Source organism: Gymnodraco acuticeps, unplaced genomic scaffold, assembly GCF_902827175.1.
Source record: "Gymnodraco acuticeps unplaced genomic scaffold, fGymAcu1.1, whole genome shotgun sequence".
Taxonomy (NCBI): domain Eukaryota; kingdom Metazoa; phylum Chordata; class Actinopteri; order Perciformes; family Bathydraconidae; genus Gymnodraco; species Gymnodraco acuticeps.
Window position 1 is genome coordinate 2,058,592 of NW_022990054.1, and position 26,563 is coordinate 2,085,154.

Here is a 26,563-nt window from a genome sequence, read left to right on the forward strand (position 1 = left end):
AAGCATTAATTCATGGTTTTTACTAACCGGTATCAGTATGTTGTTACTTCGGCATCATTTTGAAACGTGTATTACAATTAAATCACGGTCAAATATGTTCATCTTGTTGTAGTTGTAGCCCCCTTGCCAGCGATTCTCTCTCTAGTTTAGCATACTCAGCCCGACTCAGCCTGGTTGTTCCTGGCCCTAGAACCACGATTTAGTCGGGCCAGAAAAAAGGTGAAAAAGTAGCCCCGGGCCAAAACTAGGCCAAGTGGAAACGCAACCAAAAACGGGCCCCGCACGGCTCGGCACGCTTAAAGCGAGCTACCCGCTGCAGTGGAAACGCGCCATTAGTCAACAATCATGGTAGGGCTGCAGCTATAAATATCATCATGATGATAAATCAAGTATTTATTTGAGAATATTAGTTTTTTGAGCAAAAGTAAATATCAGGAACATTAAGTAGGCGTGTTCTCAATATAAATGATAATAGGGCTGAGAGGGCGTCCACCCAGAGAGCGGGGGGCTTGAATTTTGAATTGAACCGTCCCTAGATAATATCTCTTTACGTTAGTGAGACGGATCATTTGGCTCGGCTTTCTAATGGCGCGTTTCCACTGCAGCGGGTAGCTCGCTTTAAGCGTGCCGAGCCGTGCGGGGCCCGTTTTTGGTTGCGTTTCCACTTGGCCTAGTTTTGGCCCGGGGCTACTTTTTCACCTTTTTTCTGTGCCGACTAAATCGTGGTTCTAGGGCCAGGAACAACCAGGCTGAGTCGGGCTGAGTATGCTAAACTAGAGAGAGAATCGCTGGCAAGGGGGCTACAACTACAACAAGATGAACATATTTGACCGTGAATTAATTGTAATACACGTTTCAAAATGATGCCGAAGTAACAACATACCGATACCAGTTAGTAAAAACCATGAATTAATGCTTTGACAAGTCTGCAGACAGACGGCAGGCGAAAAACCCTTTTAAAATGCGTGTTTTCTAAATGTAGCTTGGCTAAGCTAACGTTATATATGCTCCGACCGTCCACACTCACAACAACGGCCTATACAGACATAAATAAACCAGCGACTGTATTCGCCATGACACAGGCAGTCTGTGGTTTGTACTTGTTTAACTTTTGTCTAGTTTCTGAACAGATATGAGGAGCTGTGAGCTCTGAGTGCTAAGAGCTAACGGCTGTGTTGTTTTTCTGGGGCTCTCATTGAAGATGACGGCACGGCTCCGCCTACACTGCGTTACTATAGTAACTGCCCCAGTTCCTAAACTGTAATGGAAACGCAGCATTAAAGTGAGCCGGGCCTAATAAGGCCTAACCAAACCGAGCGAGGCCGAGCGAGGCCTGCAGTGGAAACGCGCCATAAGAAGCGCCGGCTTTTTCGGCTCTTCATGTTACCACAGTTCATCGCGTCCAAATCGTGCACGTTTCGTGTTGTCCTGTGGCAGGCACCGCCGATGTCGGGGACACGATCAGCAATACTCTGAAAATAATCCCACCAGACTCCTTTGCCCCTCCAACAGAGGGATGTCCTTGTCCTTTTTCCTTTTCGTCATTTCAAACGATAAAAACTCTTGATCTTCTCTCACATTTTTATTTTTTTTGGACAAATGACGGCAAGGTGCACCCCTGGCGGAAACGCTGATTAAAATGTATAATACATGAAAATGAGTGACTTTATAAAAACATATTCTAAATAAATATGTATTGATGTTATCTATTTCTTTTGGAATATATTGAAGACAGTTACAAAATATCCTTCATCCTACAAACATGTACCTTACACCTCCTTTAAAGAATCTTTGCAGGTTTTGGCTCCCTAAGTAAACTTCTGCTATTTGAAATGCATGTTGCTCAGTTTATTTATTCATACCTATTTGAGTGTTCTTCCTTTGGAGTTCTACTAAACTTTGGTATATGGTAGACATTTTGTAGTTCATCTCACTGTGTCGATGGGACATTTTGTGTTACTTGTCCAAACTTGTATTAAGCACTTTCAGTCAGCCTGAGCTTAACCTTGTAAAACGTATTTTTATATCTTTTAAATGCATTGTTTTCTCAATGAGTAATGGTTGTTAAGGCCCAGGGGGGCTATACACTATAAATGAATGAGCCAATTTGGATAACAATTATTTGAGTGCATAAATGTAGGGAATTCACAAGGGGTCCATTTCTTTAGTTGGCACAGCTTACCTTTTTACTCAATCAGTATTACACACGGTCAGTAGGACTGTTTTTCTTATTACTAGTGAGATAGAAAAGGGAAAAAGTGGATTGTGAAGAGAAAAGTGGAGATTAAAATGAAGTGGCATAAACTTTTTTAAATTAACTTCAAAATAAGAGGGCTTGAAACATCAAAGCTCATTATCTTAATCTCCTGCCTGTCTGGGAAAACCTAATGCCCAGAACAAATGACTATATTTTCACTTCTAAAAAGGGGTAAATTAATAATATTTTTTCTCAAAGCAATGATAAACCTGTGAGTTGGATGTAGAAAAGTCAGAATCAATATAGATGTTTTTTATTTTAAAGTAAATTCAGATTGAACATAGTAAAAAAATGTAAATTATAGTGTCCGTCCAAAAAACAAACATTACTTATAGTGAAAACCACCCTTGAATGATGGGATAGTAGACTAAAAGCTTTAGGAATCCAAACTATAACATATAATAAGTACCCTGTATCAAGATTGATGCAAAATAAATGACATTTGACCTTTTTAAGAGAGATTTAGAAAAGAAAAACCACTTCTGGGGTCATTTGGGTGCATTTTCCATATCTCTGGCCCCCGTCGGTCGATTTTGATGATTGACACCTCTTTTTAACCGTTAGAGCCTATAGAATCGAGGGGAAGTTCCTCAAATCCATCTAAACATTACCCATTGGTGAATGAGTGATGCGTAGCCAGAATGCCCCGGAACCAGAAGCTGTCATACACTTTAGTAGCTATCGTAGCAGCTCTATATGAAAACTCTGTTATCAGTGGCGAGCCGTCAGGGCCCTCAAGGCCCTCTCTGAGGGCCTATGACAGGGGTACTCACACTTTTTTTGCGCTATGCATGGGGCCCCCTTGAGGGGGTTTCCCGACGTGTCGTTGCAGTAAATTAAAGGGTGTTTCATGCTGTGGACCTTCTTAATCTACCTTCTTTGGGGGCCCCCTTCTGGTCCAAGCACTTGCCTGCCTTGCCTGTTGGCAAACGGCGCCCCTGTATACACACACACACACATTCAATACAAGTAAATATATATGCACGTTCATTCTCACAACGCGTCAGACACAAGAAAATATATCAGAATGTTTTTATTTTGTATAATTTTTATAATGGGACACAGGGTTCGGTAAGGATTGATTTGCAGTTCGGTGAGAAGCCCTGGCCTAAGATATTCTAAAAAATTATATTTGAAAACATAAAAAAACAAACATATTTCTTTCAATATTTTTTTTGTAATTTTTTTCATTAGTTTTACCAAAATAACTTGATTTAATTGTATTTAAAATAACATTTCCAAATAAATAAATCCTTCGAATCTGCCTGTTCAGTTTCTGTTTGAATGCGAGTTACTGTGAAGATAGGAGCTGATTGGTGGTCCTGCTGTAAATTCACAGAGGGCCCGCTATAGTAACTCAACGAGAGAGTAATGTCAAATGACAGTACAATTGACCAATCCTATCTTCCCTCTAAATGGGTGGGCTTTATTTTCGCAGACTTTATGACAAGTTCCGCCTGCTTTATGCATGTGTGCAGTGACAAGTCCTAAAATCTGCCTGCGCATGGGTTCCCTCGACAAAAAAGCAATGAGATTTCTCCATAGGATTTTGGAAAATAGCTCAAAATAAGGTCTGTGGAAAACGAACCTGTTAGATAAATGCACGTTTTGTTCAGCCGGATAATATCCACATGTCTACCCTACTTTTATCATTTTCTAATCATAAATCTAATCGATAGATTTATGATCGATAGATTTATGATCAGCATAAGTTCGTTCATGATGGCTCACTTCAGTGATAGTGATGACTTCAGTGATAGTGATGACATCGTTGCTAAATTATTAACTGAGTCATTTTCAAGATGGAGTTACAATGATAAACTGGAGTGGCAAAGGATCAGCTGCATGACCCCGCCATGAAGTGCTTCATCCAAAAGGACAGGAGGATGGACTTTGTGTTGAAGTGATTTGATCATCAGAGGTAGGCCTAAATCATTTTCAATGTGGGTCGCCATGCCGACTTAATTCATTTGTAATTGTTACTTGGCTGTGGGTGCCCTGTCATGATAGGTGTTTAGATAAATGGTGTTGTTTTGTGTGGTAGAGGGTCGCTGTCATTGATGCGTTTTGCACCCAGGGCCGCTGTTTTGATATTCCGCTGAAGCATACGCTGTGACGTAATAACTCTTCTTTATTTATTTTTTCGAGGAAAGGTGGGGATCAGAGGGCCTAGGTATAAAAGTCACGGCTCGCCACTGTCCGTTATTGACATAAAATGGAATGATGGATTATCAGTAATCATTTCAAAGTGACACAGACACATTGGATTAACCTATGGATGAACCTTCAGCAGCGTTTCTATCGTTTTAATGCCATTGAACACAACTTTTGATCAGAACACAGCAACGGTAAGACTTATTTTCCGATTTGGTTCCGTAAAGCTAATTTAGTTGTTGTTTGTTGTCATTTCGCCGTGAGTTCTGATCGCTCAGTGATGATATTTATATGTCTGGAATCTGTTTGTGCAGATACGTAAGTAATAAGGGTATTTTAACGTGAGTTCTGTGCTAAGTGTGTTAGCATTTTTTTTGTTAAGAAGCCCTCAGACGTTGTTTCTTGCAAGTTGTTGCGTTTTGCCCCTGGTACCGGGGGCATGGGGCTTAACAAAGTGCCCTTCAGCAAGGCACTCAAATACCAAAATTGCTACAAGGAAGGGGCAGGGATCAACAGCAATTTACGTTACATTAACAAGGACTTAATTATGTATCCGTTTGATGGCAAAGCAGGAAGTTTGCTGAGAAAGAATAGGCAACACGAGAAAGTTCACATGGTTTAAGGTGAGAGCAGAATACACAGTATGTCTGGGAAACACTAGCTTGTGTTCAGAGCAGTTTATTTACTGTATAAAAATACCCATCTAATAGTTTGGCAATGTCAACAAATATCAAAATAACCTTCCCTCCAGCTCTATGCCATGTATTTCGAGATGGAACCACAATACAGACTGTTATATACCACTTAATCTCACCAGCTGCCAAGAACCAACAGTATAGCTTGTACACTGTATATGTTTTGGGCATTTTAACTGGCAAATATACGATGCTCATGATCTCTGCAATTGTATCTATTTCAAACCCAAAAGTGCTGCTTCTGCCTTCCCATCGACTCATAAGCTGGTTGTTGGCAAAAGAAACTGACTGCCTAATTTTAAAACTGAATAAAAATGAGATGGCTATAAATATAAACCTGCTTTGCCAGCTAAACCGTGGAGCAAAGAACATTTGATAAGTATTCAACTGGAAGAAAAACTGCCTATACTGCAGCTATAGGACTTTATGAATGAACAAACAGCAGAGACTGTGGGGGGAATGAGCAGAAGTCTAAAAAAAGATTCTTAGCTATCACACACCTACACAGAAACATTTAGCACACACAAGATTGGTGAATGCTGCTGGCTAGAAACAGCTTTGTTTGTCTGCATTTCAATGCATAGTTAGTTAGTTCCAGGTTTATATATCCAAAAAAGAATGATAGAAAGAACAAGCCAACTAACACCAATTACCAAACTCCAAGCCTCTCTTATCTCATCACAACACATACATTCTTACCAAAAGGAGAAAAAGTTGGCCGATTGTCTATATTGGACTTCTCGGTGCTCTCACACCAAAGATAAATGAATACCCAGGGGTGCACATCACTTTTTTGCCCTGGTTCTCAAAAGGAGCACCTGGAGATGTTGCTTGGTGCGCATCCTTAAAATGAAATAAACCGGACCTTTTGAGGGGTTCTTGACTTTATGAACCAGGGGGGGGGGGGGGGGGGGGGGGGGTGCGCTAGTGAGCTCGCTAGTTTGTTCGTTCTCTCTCGTTTTTTTTTCAAATGATCCGGTGCTCTTTTTTTGGTGGGGGGTGCGTATGCGTACCTGCGCACCAGTTATGTGCAGCCCTGTGAATCCTGTCACAGTAAGCCTTGTTCATGATTTGCAAAACACTGAATAAGGGGTAATTGGGTCAATTAGCTAAAAGTTCTGCTCTTAGTCAAAGCAGTCACTTGATAGTTGTGTCACAAGCCACCACAGAAGCTACATTTACGTAATGTAATGAGGCTAAACCTTTCTATAGGTGTAATAACTAAACAGCCACTATGCTCCCCTTCTACTGCTGTCTATGTGAAATCACCTTATTCTATTGCAGGGTGTATCCAAACCGTTCTGACATCATAATTACAATTGAAAAATGAATAGTTTCTTGAATTATAGCAAACACTAAAGTTGCCTCCAGCCCCTTTTTACAATACCAGTCAAGATTATGTAAATACCCTTTGCCATAGCAATTTCCATATTTATTTAATCTTCTCCAACAAGAGACAAACGTTTTGACTAGTCACGTTTCTCAAAAAGCCATAATATATGCAAAACAAAAGATTGCACAGCCTGACTTCAGCAGGCTGTTATCCCTTTGAAGAAGATAATAATGAATGTATAAAAGCTTTTTGTGATAAACTGTTCAGTTTCTTAGTGCATGAATAGTGCCAAATGTTAACTGCATGCTTAGTTGTGATGGATAACCCAAAATATTCTGAGAATAACAATATATAGTACACCTATAAAGGGGTTTCCATGTTTTACACATTATTTTCTCCACCAAAATGTATTTTACTACCATATTTTCTTCACATCTGGCAACCCTAGAGTATAAGTGGCAATCTATCCATCTGTCTGATGCTGTATTCAACATTCACTTCACTATTTTGCTAGGACCGAGTGCCTCATTAGACAAATATAATGAAGGTTTTGGTCAACAGATCAACAATTCCCACATCCTGTCCATCCTCACTTTCTTGTTTACCACCTGTCGCCTCTCTGTCCCTTCATCAATCCCACAATGACAGACACTTTAATAGGAGCTGTCAGCCGCTCCCAGGCTTTTCACTGACAAAATACACAGGCTTGTCCTCGCCAGAGTGCTAATCATTCACACAATTTATTGTATTTATAAGCAAGAATGGACAATCGGTAATAGCTCTCCTAAAGATGCTATTTTATGTTAAAGTATCATCCATCCATTTTACTTTGAAGCAGAAGACCTACAAAAATCACAGGGCTGACACATGATGACAAACAAACATCCACGCTCACATCCTTAGCTGCCAATTAACCTCACCTGCATGGCTTTGGAAAAACTATGCAGGTGCAGGGAGAAAATGCAAACTGCAGACAGAAAGGCCCCAGTCGGCTAACAAATTGCCCCTTTGAGGATCAGTACAACCGAAAAACAGAACATTTTGATTTCAAACTGTCCCCTGTTGGTATTAAGCATTACTAGTACTCCTCCTGTTGATCTATTCTGCCTGTCAACCCATTTGGAACTACTTGTCCTTTAGATACATTTTTAGAAGGTCATGCCCTTCATATATGAGTCTTTCATTGACCAGGTCCAGACAAACATACTAAAAATGTATGGGCCTATGATAATTTAGGGTATGACGCAAGCAGTACATCTCATTGTTCCATCACGTTACTCTCGTTGCACTTAAAACCATAAATGAATACTATGCTGTTTAAAAAAAGAGAAAGACCAAATTGGGATCACAGTTTTAACTTCAAAGCGTGTGTATGGTGTATCTGAAACAAACAGTGATTCACTGCTGATTTGAAAGATTGGGAACATGAAGAAAAATAAAAACATCCTGCGTCTGTTGACCCAGTGTATGATTTTTTTATTATGTGCACATTGTGTGGTCAAAACTAAGCCTTATTAATGAAGCACAAATCAGATAAGAGAACTATGAAACCACTCAATCATTGCACAGAAACTATAATGTTTTTATAACCATTATCTCAACACAAGTAAATCAGATAGTCTGAATGTGTGTGGCTTTCAAAGACAGACAACAAAGTGGGACTAAAGTAGCCCAGATGTGGGCGGATGGGTACTGGTTGAGACATTCTGCCTGGTTAATGTGTCATTTGTAGTTCAAACTCATGCATCTCTATGCTGCAAACACATGCCAAGATAAACAACTTAGGCAAGGCTGAATTAAAATGCTTCCTGACTGATATGAGCAGGCCAGTGGTATGTTTCATGGCTACAGTCTGCTAAAACCGTAGGTCTGTATTAGGGGTGTAACGGTATCCGTATTCGTCCCGTACCGTCACGGTTCGGTGTATGCAGTCATACGCCTTTTTTTTAACGAGTGGGAAAAAAGTCTGTCATTCAGGGCAGTATCCACTACACTATATATAATCCAGGGGGCGGTATTGCGCCTAAAAGCTGTTTGCCAGCCGCCCTTAAACAACAAATGAAGAACAAGAACAAAACACAACAAAACGAACTAAATACAAGAAGAAGAAAAGTTAGTATGGCGATTTCAGATAACACACAGGAGCTAGAACCCACCTGCTTCTTTTAAATCAGCTGTGTGGGAACATTTCGGGTTCCCTGTGGACTACAATAACAATGAAGTGTGCGAGTGGTGGATCGGACGAGTGGTGGATCGGACGAGGACGGTGTGTCGCCGTTGTTCTACAGTGGTGCGGTATGCTAATGGTAACACACGCCAAACATGCTAAATCATATCAGAAGGCATCACCCAGATTTGCCAATCACCGGAGCACAGCAAAAGACAACAGCAGTTCAACAGCTGATCCCCGCTGTTTTTAAGAAGCCAATAGGCATGAGAGCCGAGAGACCAAAATAAATAACGGAAGCTTTTGGCTTATTATTTATGATGTAATATTTTCAAGACATTCTTTTTAGTTTTACAGCTTGATGACCTTTTTGTTTGACATCAGCCATTATAGATAATATGGCCATCTGAGTGTTTGTGGTTTGTTTTTAACTGTTTAATACAGTTAATTATTCAAAATGTCAGAGTTCCTTATTTTTAAACTGAAACTTGCACTACTGTTCAAACATAAATAACAACAAACCTGGAATTATGCATTTGGGACTTTTTTTTGCTTTTTCTTGTTGTACCGAACCCGTACCGAACCGTGACCTCCAAACCGAGGTACGAACCGAACCGTGACTTCTGTGAACCGTTACACCCCTAGTCTGTATGGAACAGCAAAGCAGGAAACTCCAGATACTACAGCAATGCAAGTTCAATGTGTCTTTCTATCAGTCTAATACTATCACAACTGAAGGTACTTTACTCAACAATTATTTGAATAAGATCACCTAGTTTCTATCTTTACGCCCCATTGACAGATGTGTCACACAGCTGAATGACTCAAGTCCTGTTTTTACAACAAACACCATAAAGAGCAAAATACACAGTGTGCTCAGGATCCAATGCTGAAAAAAGAAATAGTAATTAGTCATTACACTTCCTCTGCCACTGAATGAAAGATCAACATGTTCTCCAGGCAAACCACCGGTTTTAGGGCTTTGCGTATCTATCTGAAGTACCACTCTGCAGCCGACTGTCCTTGTGCAACCCAAACATTTACTCCTTCTAACCCAAACGAATCTGACACACCCTGTAAGCTGCCGCTCTCAGTTCTGTCAAACAGTTTATCTTCTTTCAATGCTGCCCTGGGCTTCTACTTTGTAGCCGACACATAATTGCTCACTTGGGAATGCAGAAGTCAACAAGCTTTTACAGCAATAACTGACACTGTGATCAAAAAGCTAGAGAGCAAATGGACAGTAAAAACCAGCATAAAACAGATCAACTTCACACTTTGAGAGACATGGTCCAATTCTCTCTTCTGCTCAAAAAGTGAGTTAAAAATGAATAGATAAACATTTGGGAAATGACATGTGAATAAAGCATGCAAACCACTTGATTAACTTTAGGTACAAACTGATAGCTAGCCACCTTAACCCAGCGAATACATTATTAAGACAATAAAGAGTGTGCCCGCAGGCAAGGGCTCAGCTTACCTTTCACCTGAGCCGCAGGAGGCACCGCATCCAGAAGCCTTTGTGGGAGCAGCTCGTCTCACCTGCAGAAAAACAAAAGTAAGAATAAGGTTTCACTTTAACCCACACGGTAAAAACACACCGACTGCCTGACTCCCGGTGTCTCTCCTTCCCATGCTCCTCCTGGTCACACCACTGTGTGGAGGAGGGTGGAGCTCCACCCAACCCATTCTCACTCCTAAGGGAGCCGCTAACGTCTCTCGGGGCCAAACGTCTGTTTATCACATGCACACAAACCACCCTCAAACATATGGTTACTGACAGTCTCCAGCTAACATATATTTAGCACTAAGGAACTACTTGAGAATCTATCATCGAATTCAACAAGGTAATTGAAAGTGAAAGTATAACCGATCACTGCAGCAAGAAGAACTGTCCATTTTTTTTTCATGTTAAGAAAACAGTTTGTGTTTACTAAGTCAACAGAAACATGAAGGAGTACTACTCAAAACACAAAACAAATACACGCCCTAATAGGATGTGAATCCAGGAATACTGAAGGAATCTCACAATATTTTAAATACACCACCAATTTGAATCTTAAAATGTACTCTCACTCTAAATGCTTCTACTTAAAATACAGTATATTGTTAATTGTTTACTGATACAAATGCTGTTTTCAAAACCCAATTCGTTTTTTTATTATTGTATTCCCTTAAAATCCTGCCCGTGCATAGAACAATGCATTCTCTCAACAGCTGGGATGTGCGATAAGCCACAAATCTGAAAACCAAATCAAAACAAGAAGCAGCAAAAAAACACACACATATATTAGTAAACTACTGACATTAATATGAATCCTTAAAAAAAAAATCACATCCACAATTGCAATATTATGGTAACTACAAGAAGTTTGTCTCTATGACATTTAAACAATATTTGCAACAATATCCTATAACATGAATATTTGTGATGGATTGTTGCCATTTCACAGGTAGAAGAACTTCACTAAAATATCCCTAATACCTACCAAGTTTTTCAGTATCAGTATAATGCAAAGCCATGGATCTCTGCCTATGACACCACAGTTAATGATCTAACGGAAAACCAACAACTGTAAATCTGCAATCTTTGCCTTTAAATCCCAAACGCTGAGCAAACGAGGAAGCCATAACACTTGAGTACGTCTAACCGAAATAAGAAGTGAACTGAGAGAGAATCCCTGAGCTGACAGCGCTTAAGGGGCAAAGACAAAGAGGGGAGGCATTGAGAGAAGATGTAAGCAAAACACAGACAGCAAGTGAAGGAAAACAGAGAGACTTGGTGGAGAGGGAAGGAAGAACCATGACTTCCTCATATTAACTAAAACAGCTTTATTATCTATTTGATTTATTTACCCATTTAGTCCCACACAAAAGAAGCATCTGTATGAAATGCATGGCATATGATACAAGAACAACATTTATTACATGTAAAAAGATTCAAAAGTAACTGAAAGCACTGACCCAGAAAGTGACATGGTTTGAATGGAAGGATTCCAAAACTACTTTCTAATACACACTCCCAGCTGTCCTACATACATTTCCTCACTCTGACCAGGTGTTTAGGTCTGTTCTTGGGACCGATTCGCACTGCAAAAAAACATGCCATGTAAAAGTGCAAGAGTAGGAGATTGCCTTTATCCCTTTCCATTTATTCCCGTCTACCTCTGTTATGCTGTCCAACAATAAACTAATTACCCACAAAAACAGCATTTAAAACCCTGGTGTGAGATTGCCACAGTCTCCTACTACCAATTTCTACTTGTAGAGTAACGAGCAGGGTGGGATTTTCCAACCCTGCTCGTTACACACACACACTCTACAAGTAGCCCCTCGGTCTGGCCGTTATGCCCCACAAATAATTGTATGTCCTACGGCCACCATGGCCTTTGGGCCCCTCACACTGTTAAAAGTTGCTTTAAAAGCATCAGAACAGTGTTTTCTGAACTGCATTATGCTGCGTTCACAACGGACGCGATGCGAATATTCTCATCGCTCTAACCGCTGGAGTTTCACCACGGCTGTCAGCTGTGTTTACTCCTGCCATTCAAACAGGATGCGCTGGAGCGGGGGCGGGGCTTATATCCATGTAAATACTATGGTGGAAACCAACTACGACAAAATGAACATATTTTACCGTGTTTTCATTGTAATACACGTTTCAAAATGATGCCGAAGTAACTAAATACTGATAACGATTAGTAAAAACCATGCTTTAATGCTTTTACAAGTGTGCAGACAAGACGGCATGCGAAAAACCTTTTAAAATGCGTGTTTTGTGAATGGAGATTGGATCGATCAGGCTAAACTAACGTTGTAGCTGCTCCGTCCACTCCACACTCACAACAACGTCCTAAAGACAGAATTAAAGCAGCGACTGTATTCGTCATGACACAGACAGTCTGTGGTTTGTACATCTTTAACTTTTGTCCAGTTTCTGAACAGATATGAGGAGTTGATCACACACACACACACACACACACACACACACACCACACACACACACACACACACACACACACACACACACACACACACACACACACACACACACACACACACACACACACACACACACACACACACACACACACACACACACACACACACACACACACACACACACACACACACACACACACACACACACACACACACACACACACACACACACACACACACACACACACACACACACACACACACACACACACACACACACACACACACACACACACACACACACACACACACACACACACACACACACACACACACACACACTTTTGCATTTCAATGTATTGCTTGTTCATACAGTTGGATGTTGGAGCTTCACTGTGCACTGCTGAATGATGTATGTGCAGAGTTTGACCCTTGAAGGCTATTTCTTCTGCTCTGAAATTGAATATATTTGTTACATATTAATAGAATTTTTGATTTTTAGATTTCATTTCGGATTTGTGAATGGAAGTAGTAGATGGAAAACATACCAAACACTAATTATTCAAAGTAAAGTATTTCATTTTAGATACGTTAATACTAAGGAGGCATAGGCCTATATGATGATACGATTATTGATATTAAAAAAGTGATTTGTTTTTTGTCATTAGAAAGTGGAGTTGTTTATTTTTAAGCTCCAAATCCTAATTTTTCCCTCAATGGCCTTTGTGCCCTGGCATGTGGCCTTTCCGCCCTGAAAAAATGTGTGACACCAAAGGCCAAATGGCCTTGCCCCTAAAATGACGATAATCCAAGCCTGGTAACGAGTCGAATTAAATACAGCTTGGGAGCTATTAGCCACCCAAGCCCTGATATTGAAAACAATATGGTTATTGATGGTTGAAACACTGCCTCATGCATATTGTATAACTCAAACATGCAAGTAAGTAACATTTGCATCCGAGCACTGAGAGCTAAGAGCGCCAACTTTCCCAGCAAGAGAGCCAAGACTGAATCATAGGAGTGGACAAGGCCAGGTCCTGCCCACTGATTTATGGTTCTGTCTCTGGCTCCATTAAGGGAAACAATAGGAAGGGTGTGAATAATTACACGAGTAGTGTCTAGATCCAGAGAAAAACTGATCAGTGATAACAACAGCCTGATAATCTAATATTAGATTTTATGGATCTATTTAACACCACCATCCATCCATCCATCTTCTCCCGCTTATCCGTGGTCGGGTCGCGGGGGTAGCAGTTCCAGCAGAGAGCCCCAAACTTTCTTTTCCCTGGCGACATCAACCAGCTCTGACTGGGGGATCCCAAGGCGCTCCCAGGCCAGCGAAGAGATATAATCCCTCCACCTGGTCCTAGGTCTACCCCTTGGTCTCTTCCCAGCTGGACGTGCCTGGAACACCTCCCTAGGGAGGCGCCCAGGTGGCATCCTAACTAGGTGCCCGAACCACCTCAACTGGCTCCTTTCGACGCGAAGGAGGAGCGGCTCAACTCCGAGTCCCTCCCTGATGACCGAACTTCTCACCTTATCCCTAAGGGAGACACCAGCCACCCTGCGGAGAAAACCCATCTCGGCCGCTTGTATCCGCGATCTCGTTCTTTCGGTCATGACCCATCCTTCATGACCATAGGTGAGGGTAGGAACGAAAATGGCCCGGAAGACCGAGAGCTTTGCCTTCTGGCTCAGCTCCCTTTTCGTCACAACGGTGCGGTAAAGCGACTGCAGTACCGCTCCCGCTGCTCCGATTCTCCGGCCCATCTCACGCTCCATTGTTCCCTCACTCGAGAACAAGACCCCGAGATACTTGAACTCCTTCACTTGGGGTAAGGACTCATTCCCTACCTGGAGTGGACAGTCCATCGGTTTCCTGCTGAGAACCATGGCCTCAGATTTGGAGGTGCTGATCCTCATCCCAGCCGCTTCACACTCGGTTGCGAACCGATCCAGTGAGTGCTGAAGGTCGCAGACCGATGAAGCCATCAGAACCACATCATCTGCAAAAAGCAGTGGTGCAATCCTTAGTCCACCGAACTGCAGACCCCCTCCCCCATGACTACGCCTCGAAATCCGATCCATGTATATTACAAACAGGATTGGTGACAAAGCGCAGCCCTGGCGGAGGCCAACCCTCACCGGAAATGGGTCCGACTTACTGCCGAGGACCCGGACACAGCTCTCGCTTTGGGAGTACAGAGATTGGATGGCCCTGAGTAGAGACCCCCTCACCCCATACTCCCGCAGCACCTCCCACAGTAACTCCCTGGGAACTCGGTCATACGCCTTCTCCAAGTCTACAAAACACATGTAGACCGGATAAGCGTACTCCCAGGCCCCCTCCAGGATCCTTGCGAGAGTAAAAAGCTGATCCGTCGTTCCACGACCAGGACGGAATCCGCATTGTTCCTCCTCAATCTGAGGTTCGACAATCGGCCTGACCCTCCTTTCGAGTACCTTAGAGTAAACTTTCCCGGGGAGGCTGAGTAGTGTGATGCCTCTGTAATTGGCACACACCCTCTGATCCCCCTTTTTAAATAGGGGAACCACCACCCCGGTCTGCCACTCCTTCGGTACTGTTTCCGACTTCCACGCAACGTTGATGAGACGTGTCAACCATGACAGTCCCTCAACACCCAGAGCCTTCAGCATTTCCGGGCGGATCTCATCCACCCCCGGGGCTTTGCCACTGTGGAGTTGTTTGACGACCTCAGTGACCTCCCCCCGGGAGATTGGTGTTGATCCCCCGTCATACTCCAGCTCTGCCTCTAACATAGAGGGCGGAGTTGTCGGATTCAGGAGTTCCTCAAAGTGTTCCTTCCAACGCCCTAACACTCCATCAGTTGAGGTCAACAACGTCCCATCCTTACTGTACACAGCTTGGATGGTTCCCTGCTTCCCCCTCCTGAGGTGTCGGACAGTTTTCCAGAACAACTTTGGTGCCGCCCGAAAGTCCTTCTCCATGTCTTCTCCGAACTTCTCCCACACCCGCTGCTTTGCCTCGGCCACGGATGAGGCTGCTGCCCTTCGGGCCTGTCGGTACCTTGCAACTGCCTCGGGAGTCCCCCGGGATAACAAATCCCTGAAGGCCTCCTTCTTCAGTCGGACGGCTTCCCTGACCACCGGTGTCCACCAGGAGGTTCGAGGGTTACCGCCCCTTGAGGCACCTAGGACCTTGAGACCACAGCTCCCCGCCGCGGCTTCGGCAATAGAGGCTTTGAACACCGACCACTCTGGTTCAATGTCCCCAACCTCCACAGGAATGCCCGAAAAGCTCCGCCGGAGGTGTGAGTTGAAGGCCTCCTGAACTTGGGCCTCCTCCAGACGTTCCCAGTTCACCCGAACTACACGTTTGGGCTTACCAGGTCTATCCAGAGGCTTCCCCCGCCACTCGACCCAACTCACCACCAGATGGTGATCAGTTGACAACTCCGCCCCTCTCTTTACCCGAGTGTCCAAAACATACGGCCTCAGGTCCGATGATACGATAACGAAATCGATCATGGACCTTCTGCCTAGGGTGCTCTGGTACCACGTACACTTATGAGCATCCTTATGTTCGAACATGGTGTTTGTTATGGCCAATCCATGACTAGCACAGAAGTCCAGTAACAAACCACCACTCCGGTTCAGATCAGGGGGGCCGTTCCTCCCAATCACGCCCCTCCAAGTGTCTCCATCATTGCCCACATGTGCGTTGAAGTCTCCCAGCAAGATTAAAGAGTCCCCTTCAGGAGCCCCATACAGGACTCTTTCCAGGGTCTCCAAGAAGGCCGTATACTCTGAACTGCTGTTGGGTGCATAAGCACACACAACAGTCAGAGTTTTCCCCCCCATAACCCGCAGGCGTAGGGAGGCGACCCTCTCGTCCACTGGGGTAAACTCCAACAACGAAGCACCTAACCGGGGACTTGTGAGTATCCCCACACCCGCCCGGCGCCTCACACCTTGAGCAACTCCGGAGAAGAATAGAGTCCAACCCCTATCCAGAAGTAAGGTTCCAGAGCCGACGCTGTGCGTAGAGGTGAGCCCAACCAGATCCAACTGGTAACGCTCCACCTCCCGCACAAGCTCCGGCTCCTTCCCCCCCAGAGAGGTGACGTTCCACGTCCCCAAAGCCAGCTTCTGTCGCCCGGGTCTGGTCCGTCGAGACCCTCCGCTTTCACTGCCACCCTTCTGGCAGCGCACCCGACCCCATTGATGTTTCCCGTAGGTGGTGGGCCCGCGGGACGGAGAAGCGGAGGTGTTGCCCACGTTGCCTTTTCGGGCTGGGCCCGGCCGGGCTCCGTGGCAAGCCCGGCCACCAGACGCTCGCCGACGAGTCCTCCTTCTGGGCCTGGCTCCAGAAGGGGACCCCGGGCTTCCTCCGGGCCGGGTATCCTCACTTCTTGTATCGTCTTTCATGAGGTCTTTTGAACCAATCTTAGTCTGGCCCCTTGCCTGAGACCAATTTGCCATGGGAAACCCTACCAGGAACACAAGGTTCCAGACAACACAGCCCCCAGGTTCATCAGGGCACACAAACCTCTCTACCACGGTAAGGTGCTGGTTCTTCAGAGAGGTTCTTCAACACCACATTGCAGGCAAATCACTGATAATATCAAAACACTTTTAAGCAAGTTGGGTAACACAGGGCTATGCAATGAAGGGAGATCAAAAGCAAAATATAGGTCAGTGTGTGTTTAGAGGCTAGATGTCCTTCATGTGCTTCTGGATCTCAATTTTTAATCAAAAGGGAAAATAGAGTCTGATGGGTGCCACTGGTTATAAAAGGGTTTATTGTTTGACCAGTGAAAACACCGGACAAACAGACCATAAGCTGTATCATCCTCACTGCAAAAAGGCTGGATATTCAGAAGACTGAGACTCGGGTACAGAAACTAAGCACTCACTGCTCATAATGATAGCAGATTAGATTTGACAGGAATGACACAAGGTCAAAGGGTACTTAATATTAAATAAACTCAAAAGCTTTACAACATACTGTAACCTCTTACTCTGGGGCGTATTGTCTGTGCCATTAGGTTTAAGCAGAGCCCTAGAGAGATAAGAGTTACGACACTCCCATAGACCTCCGTTGTAAAAAATGGCGGCGCCTACTTCCGGGGTATGGACATCGAAATAGTTCAAAAATATTGTCATTTGGGCGTTGAACCTCATTCACTTACATTACGGCGCGTCGATTAGTTCCAGAGGTAAGTTGCTGAAATATCGAACTCTTTTGAATTGTCAACTGTCTATATTGTATCAGAGGCCCTTTATGATGCTTATACTGGTCTTCATTTGTATATGCACAGCGTAATTATCTATATTTTATCTTGGTTGTTACAACCAATTTAGCTAGCATTGCCTGCTAGTTAGCTAGCGCGACTTAGTCAGCTTTGAAGGTAAGATTTCAGTAATGAATCGCTAGCAGCTTATATATCAATGATGCTGGGTAACTAACAAGCAGGATTTAGATTGATTATGTGTTTTTATTGTTATTTTGGTTTTTATCCGCTGAACCTGACCGTGTCAGCCATCCTTAGTCGGCTTTTTCTGTATGATATGACTTAACTGCTAGCACTAGTAGAAATGAGGTGGCGTTTGTGATAAATATTTCATTTAATATTTCATTGAATTTTGGGATATACTAACATTTCATTATGTGACATGTTGACTGTACTTTTTTATTTTTTTGTACTGTTCCGTGTTAACTCATCTGTACTGTACAACTAGCCTAGCGCTACTTTTTAATGCTTGATGGCATGCTAGGATAGATTCCTTTGTATTGTAATATACACACTAGTTTAATGATTGTTCTTCAAAGCAGGGTTCGTACGGGTTCTTGAAATCCTTGAAAATGCTTGAAATTTGACGTGGTGTTTTCAAGGTTGGGAAAGTGCTTGAATTTTGGGAATGGTGTTTGAAATTGAGATAAAGTGCTTGAAAATGTAAATGCTTTACTTTTACAATAAATTGCTGTCTGACTGAATAGTTCGCTTTTTAGATTAAAAGAAAATAATTGCTTCGCTTCTACATAAAACAGCTCCGCTGCGGCCTTCCCGCGCTATGCGCGCGACCTGCAAGTGTTTGTGTTACGTGTGACCTGGGCATTCTGATGAGAGTGATAGATGACTGTGTGCCAGGAGGTTGCCGTTTCAACGAACGTTGGCTAGCAGAAGACAAATACAAGCCATGGCTAAGACGAGGGTCAAGCCCACGAGTAGCCTCCTGCAAAGTTTGCAAAAATAACGATGCGAGAGTCTGCGCTGACGAGCCACATGAAAGGTACGCCGTAGTAGAGCATTTTAGATTAGGCTAACGTTGCATGTTACGTTTGTTTAAGCTAACGTTAGCTAGCTGAATAGCGAACTCGATTGAGGGATAATATTAATTGCAGGGGACAATCATTTCAGAGGAGCGTACCTATGTTATGTGCGTTACAGTCGCCATCCTGTGGTGTTCAGAGGATGAAGCACTCACGGCATTTCGTGTTATAGTCACGAAATATAATCTATTGATTCGACACAGAGCGATTTTGAAAGCAATGTATTTCTACTGGTAGTATGTTTCGTACCTAAACCAAATGTGACTTGTTCTATCGAAATCAGTCACATTGACCCGAAGACACATTTTCGTTTGTATTACTGGTCTGGGGGAAGCTCGCGAGTGTGTTTGTGTATTTTTGCGTTTGTTTCCCGGGGAAACACTTACAAGAAACACCGGCTGTTGTTATGCTTGCTGTGACGTTAAGTTACTCAGTTCTCCGCTTGTAATTATGCCGAAGCTTCAAAGTTGTATTTATTATCTGAATTTGCCGAAACAAGTTTAATATTCTGAAAGCCAAGAATTGTTTATTTGAAAACGGATGAAAACAAACTGTCTTTATATAAAATTGAAGTATTATACAAGTAAAACTACATTTTGCTTTAATCCCATGTAATTGTAGAATGAACACAGTCTTCCTTTGAAGATGTATAAGTCAGGTGTCTTGAGTAGTCAAAATTGCCTACAAATCATTGTACACATTTGTAAATATTATTTTCCACTTGTTACCATTGTGAGTCTATTTCTATGCAGCTCTGCGTGATTTTGTGGCTACAATTCAGACTAATACGCTACCAGAGGTGGAATAAGTACTCAGGTATTGTACTTGAGTAAAAGTATAAGTACTCAGATCTTGTAGTGAAATTATAAGTACTCAGATGTTGTACTTAGCAAAAGTAGAAGTACCAGAATGTAGGAATACTCTGTCACAGTAAAAGTCCTGCATTCAAAATATTCCTCAAGTGAAAGTAGAAAAGTATTCTCATCCAAATATAGTTAAAGTAGCGACAGTAAAAGTAGTCATTGTGCAGATTGGTCCATTTAATAATATATGATATGTTTTATAATGATTGATCATGAAAGTGTTCTCAAAGCTGGTAAAGGTGCAGCTAGTTTGAATGACTTTGTATACTGCAGGGTAGCTGGTGGATTTACTCCAGGTGGAACTAAAGTCTGATTTAACACTTGATTAGATTTCACATCATTCATCCTGATCTGTGAAGTAACTAAAGGTATTAAATACATGTAGTGGAGTAGAAGTACACCATGTACCTCTGAGCTGTAGAGGAGTAGAAGTACACCATGTACCTCTGAACTGTAGTGGAGTAGAAGTACACCATGTACCTCTGAACTGTTGTGGAGTAGAAGTACACCATGTACCTCTGAACTGTAGTGGAGTAGAAGTACACCATGTACCTCTGACTTGACTTGACTGCCAACCTAAAAGTACCTCAAAATAGTAATCAATAATGTATTGAAAAGTTATTTGGCTGATTGTTTTATATTGGCTCAGACAGGTTATATGGGACATACAGATGAGTCACTCATTTTGAAATATTAAACTTAGTTTTCTTTTCTTTAATTTTTCATCCTCGTGTAGAAGGCTATCACGAAACACACATTTGGTTGTTTATAGCATAAAGAACATCTGATTTAATGTGAGGTAGGGAAATAATCATTTGAGTATGTAAATAAATATGTAATTTACAACAGCTGTAAGATGCTTGAAAAGCTGGAAAATGCACCTTGAAAATGCTTGAAAAGTGCTTGAATTTGACTTTGGAAAGGTGTAAGAACCCTGTCAAAGGTATTATTTCAGTCTTAAACAAATAATAGCCTACTGAATAGGCTACTCTACAGCAGTGAATGAAGGATGAGCCTAAAACATGGTCATGCATCCAAAATGTTTATTTTTAACAAAATAAACACTTTAAAACACAGCTGGAGGCATACTCCTTGACGTGGATTTCCTCTTTTTCGGCTTAGGCCGATGTATAAATATTGTTGGAACAGCATCTGGCCTCAACCTCAAATTTCCTCCTGATTTGTTGCCAATATATTGGTCGTCTTCAAAGTGTACCTGTAGGTTTGATCAGTTTCCACTCCACACTTCAAATGTCATTGAAGAGTCATAATTCTCTACACTTGGAAATATGATGCCCTTTAAAATGTTAACAAGTCATGTCACCTCTGTGAACATTACTTACATGACAGAGTTTTCTGCTGTTGTTGTCCTCTGTCAGACACAGGTTTTGTCTGTTGACCATTGCCATCCATCTCTTCCTTCGCTCTATGTCCTTAGGGAAGCCATACATCCGGAGCCCCTTCTCGGATCAATTAGAGCATCCAAATGCTGCACATCCAACCATGGTATGACAACTGATCTATTAAAATGCAATATAAACGAAAGTGCCATAATATTTATTGTGCAAACATTTTAACATGAATATTGCTATGTCCTCTGTTCAGTCTGCTCCCAACTGTATTCTCTCCCCTTATTCACCACTGTTCCTATTCTTGCTCTGCTTTTTAGGGCCCAGGAAACAGATGAAGAGGATGTCCCTTTCACAAAGGAACCTTTTAGTTTTTTTCAAAATGGTTAGGATGCCCGAGAGTTCTGTATTGCTTTTTTGTAAATAGTTGCTTTTTTGTAAATAGTTGTTTGTAAATATTTGTAAAATGCCCCCCCCCACCCACAATTGTTCGCACAATTATGCTTCTGTTTTTCACTTTTTGGTGTCCAATGTTCAGTCACTGTATTGGTAAGCAACAATTTGTTTTGGCCAAAATGTGTTATTCACACTCCTGACTCCAGTTTGATGTGCTGCATTCTCCTCTGAGTGGTCCTGGTTTCAGGCAGAGGTCATGGCTTGGAAGGTTTTATATTCTGTAGTGTCTCAACAGAACCTAATATGAATTGCTTTAATGTCACGTCGCTGGATCACCTCCCCCTGGCAAAGTGGCCTCGCTATTGTTGACAAACCTGTTTTTGTTGCTGGTTCAACAGGAGCTTCTGTAAATAGTTTTGTAAATAGTTTGAATATTTATCATAGTAATCATTTTCAGTCTCCCACTCTCTCAATTTAATTTATCGTTTCTTTGCCCCACCATATGTTTTGTTGTCCAAGGGCACTAATTTGGTCTGTGTTGAAGATTGTTTTACACTTTAGATTAATCAAAATTGTGTTTTTTGGCTGAATTAATCTTTTTCTGTTGAACCCTAACCCTCTTTGTTCTCCTTCTCATTCATTTTACTTTGTTCTAACACACGTCACTTTTTCCATACACTGTTCTTAATACTTGTTCACACATTTGTTCGTCCCTTTTACTTTGTTCTTCCTGTTGTTCTTGTTCAAACACATATATCAATTGTTCATCCACTGTTGTGGTAAAATGATATTCATAGTCTTAACATGATCATGCTACCCATGCTAACATGAACACAAGCGTTTCCCTCCAAAAATGTAAAACGTATCTAAGTAATAGGCTACCAAGCTTTCCGTTGTCACCCTGCCTCTCCAAATGCAAAACTGTCAATAAAAAGTATGCAATAATGCAATTACAGCTGAAAAAGTACTTGGGTGTGTGTGTTTTTTTAATATATATATATTTACCATTCAATAACGCAATCGCTGCTGTCTGTCTGTCCCATAGAAGAACATGACAGCGCAGCGCAACTATACTACGGACGTGACTGCCCTGGCAGTGACAGCAACATAGCCTGCTTGTGCTACCACACTTTCCCCTCAAAATATCGTTAAATAACGAAACTTAGAAATAGTGCCAATCCATACAAAGTGTAACCACATCATGTAAATATGAAAGCAATCTTTAAAAAATAACAGCGTTGGTTTAATCTATGACTATTTTGACCATGTTTGTGCTGTTTTTGCCAGAGAGAAGCATTGCAACGGAAGTGCGTTTTGAACTATCCCGGCATACATAAACCACGTGACCGGCTGGTGGCGACATCAAAGAGTGTCGTAACTCTTATCTCTATAGGGCTCTGGGTTTAAGTATGGGTTGGCACAATAAAAGTAAGCAACATGGGACCAATATTCAACAATCTAACATGGGGCTCATGTGCCAATGCTTTTGTACGCATGACCGTTCCCTTGATAATGACAAGGATACAGAATAGACTAAACATATTAAAAGATAAGGTTTATCCTATATAGGCCTTACAGATTGCACCCTAGAAAGAAAAAGAACAAACGTTGTGATGCAAGGTACACAAACAGAGCTGTAGAGCAGTGTATTTAACTAAATGATATCTTCCTGCGCAATGTCTATAAAGGGGTAAACTGGTAAAACTGACTGATTTGGAAATATATATCTGAAGGTTTACTTCACTGCACTGTTTTACACTACTTTCATTAAAAAAAAAAAAAGATTAACGGTCTAAGTGTTTACCAACTATTAAAGAAATGCTCTAAATATAAGCAGTAACCGACACCATTTTTCTACTTGATTTAGAGCACAATATTCAGCATATGAATTACCTAAATATTCAACATGAATGTCAATTTATCTTCATGAGCAACCTGTGGCTGTGGGCCACAGGGTCTTTAAATTAGGCTCTGATAACAAGGTTGTTTAGTGAATGATTCAGACCTTAAGTACAACTGAAAGCGCTCTGTAAGACTTGTAGTCATCAAGGGGAGAACAGGGGTGTTTTAATACAGACTGTATAACAGGAGACATGGTATGAAAGGTATGACATTGATCTCCTCAGCCTCGAATAAGCTCTACGGACGTCAATATTTTTCAAATCCACAATCTAATTTGACTTTGTATTTAGGAAGGTAACAATTACGTCTGATTTAAATATTTTTCTAGCATTGATGCCATTGTTTGAGTCTGGATAAGATAACATCAACAGATCATTGGCTGCATGGCCTGAAAACTGTCATTTACAACAAACTGATTTATCCAACATGTGTTTTTGGGAACTTACCACATTATTGCAACATTGTCAAAATGACATCAATAGCTTGGGTTTACAAGGAAAAAGCCATCAGATTCTGAACTGTAGTTCAACTACACATTTGTTGTATACAGAAGCAGAAGGCTTTTATAGTTTGGTTGTTTCTGTGGCATCTCCAAGTCAGTAGCTGTGGTATCTCCCATAGTGGTACCAAGCCTCATGTTCTGGTAAGCTTCCCTGTTTTGTTTTTTTATATCTGGTATAAATGCTGCAGGTACAAATAAAATAGTGGCCAAATGCTGCATCATCAACATACATGTTTTGTGGATTAAAGCAATATGACATTAAAACAAAAAAGTACCCTTCCATACCAGAAGTTAGATGAGGATGAATATCAATGTCACCCCTGTGCATCACTACAGAGATCAGAGCAAGATGTATGTACCCGAACACAATATAACAGTTGGGGGGGATGGGGGTGCATTGGGGAATGCTAGAAGCTGGGAGTCATGAGGACTAAAGTGAGGCAGTACAGAAAAGCAATTCCTGCAACAGTGGTTGCAGTTGTATATGTCTTAACTTGTGTAATTTGGCTTGGCTTCCTTTTTGTACGAACGAATATTCGGGTACAGCCCTAGTTTCTATGGTCATTTTTTGGTTTATTTCCTGTGTGCAACCTAGTCACTGTTGGAGGCCATTGTAGCATTGTCGTCTGTTCATGGCCGCTATCAGATAAAATGCCTTTTTACAGCCAAATGTTCATATACAAAGATAGTTGAATACCCAAAAGATATATTTTGGGTAGAGTATCACTTTAAGAGTGAAGTCAGGTGATTTTCCCATGACATGGAAACCTGAGGTCTCCTTAAAAGGTCAAGGCGATGCCTGATTACTTGGCAAAGAAAACTACGACTGAGTGTCACAAGTTTCCTTTTAGTGTAATCTAACACAGTATTACTTTCTCCCCTCACCTGACTACTCTATTAGGAACACCGAGACTGCACACACACTACTGCTTAAAAAATACAATGCTTGACATTACAATGATAGCTATTTAACAACTTGTCTTTAGTCAAAGAATTGCCATAACGTGAGAAAATCATGAGGCAGAAAGAAAACGAGTCAGCACAGAGCACCACGATGACCAAAGACGTCTTAACAGGCCGACAGTAAACCCATGACGTAATAAGGATCTCTCAGCATCAACTCTTACGTAATAAAACATTTGTAATAAAATTATGTCAAAAACCTAAAACAACCCTGCTGTAGACTCAACACAGACACTGCGGCTTATCTCTTGAAACTGCAGATTATCAGCGTTTGACATGAGGTGTCCACACTGCCAATCATTTTCAGAGACTGGCAAAGTCCCTTAGCAAGGCCTGCTACTCAGAATAAAACCAAAACATATTGTGATAGGACAATTGTGCTTTTTCCCTCTTTGTATTTTAAGGTCATTTGAAAAATTGTACATCAAAAATACACATTATAAATCAGAATAGCACTCACAACCATCAGTCAGAATACTCTCCTATCATCCAATGACACAATAATATATCTATTCTGCCTTTTTGGCCAAATCTAAGCCCCCACATCTGCTCACTAAAGCTCTTTTTTGGATCATGTGACTTGGTATTGCACAATTGAATTTATATTTTTGCACATTTGGGAGGTTTTGCAACTGTGCCAACAATGTTTCACAAAGTAAGAAGACTTAGTCCAGAGTAAAGCTGGCAGAATTTACACTAGCAGAATCTCCATATACATTAAGCCAGAGATGAGTGAGAGGTGGATATTGATTTCAGGGGAGCTAGCTAGCACGAGAGCCCCCAGGCTGCCAGTGCCTCTGTGAAAAGCAGTGGATCTATGGTGTTAAACCTGCTCTATAAATACACACAACAGCTACCCAGCAGCCCAGGAACAAACATCAAGTGGTCAGGAGGTCATTTTCAAAACCTGTGTGTGTGTGTGTGTGTGTGTGTGTGTGTGTGTGTGTGTGTGTGTGTGTGTGTGTGTGTGTGTGTGTGTGTGTGTGTGTGTGTGTGTGTGTGTGTGTGTGTGTGTGTGTGTGTCAGATAAGACAAACATAGAATGAGGAACATACTTTTGCACAGATATTGTAGGACAAAATGAGATAAATAATCTATATTTAGTATTAGTTTAGCACAAGTTGTCACAAGTGACCCAAATTGAACTAGTGTTAAAGAGAGAACCAGTAGGAGACAATACCGACCCTTGCCACAGAACCATGTCAGATTCTGTAAAAAAACTGGTTATCAATCATCAGTTATTATTATAATTGTGCAAATAAGAGTACCAGCACCGTGCAGTCATGAACTTCTGGTCATTAAAAAATCCTGTTTTATGTTGTATAATAAAAGATTGCTTCCGAGTCATCAATTGGAAAGCTGGTCCTCCAGATTAATTTGGTAGTACTAACACAAAAGAAAAATGTCTACAGGCATTACAGGGTGTTATAATAGTGGTGTCATCATAAAGAACAGCTAATATTATAGCAGCAAAATTGAGGACTTGCATCTCAATACTCAACGTGATGTAATGTGGCTATTGTAGTGTGATAAATAGTGCCTCCACTTAGAAAAATAAAGCATGCCGTGTTCAGTATGTCACTTTGTGTTGATGTGCTCTCTTGTTCAATTTAAGGATGCCGCTATATCATAACATTGAAAATATCAGCACTATCATATTTGGTTCACAGAGATGAGGTTTCTCTGGGGAGAAGTGACATTCTGTGGGAAAGGGACCTGTTTTT

The 26,563-nt window shown here is 41.7% G+C and overlaps 1 protein-coding gene across 3 annotated transcripts in view; it reads right to left on the minus strand.

Annotated features, from left to right (window-relative positions):
• osbpl5 (oxysterol binding protein-like 5) overlaps positions 1-26,563 on the minus strand; it is a 71,785-nt gene that overhangs the window by 40,766 nt on the left and 4,456 nt on the right. For all 3 annotated transcript variants that reach the window (XM_034215879.1, XM_034215878.1, XM_034215877.1), the window contains exon 2: positions 10,087-10,148. The gene's annotated coding sequence lies outside the window, so the exon portion shown is untranslated. The remainder of the gene's footprint in view (positions 1-10,086; positions 10,149-26,563) is intronic.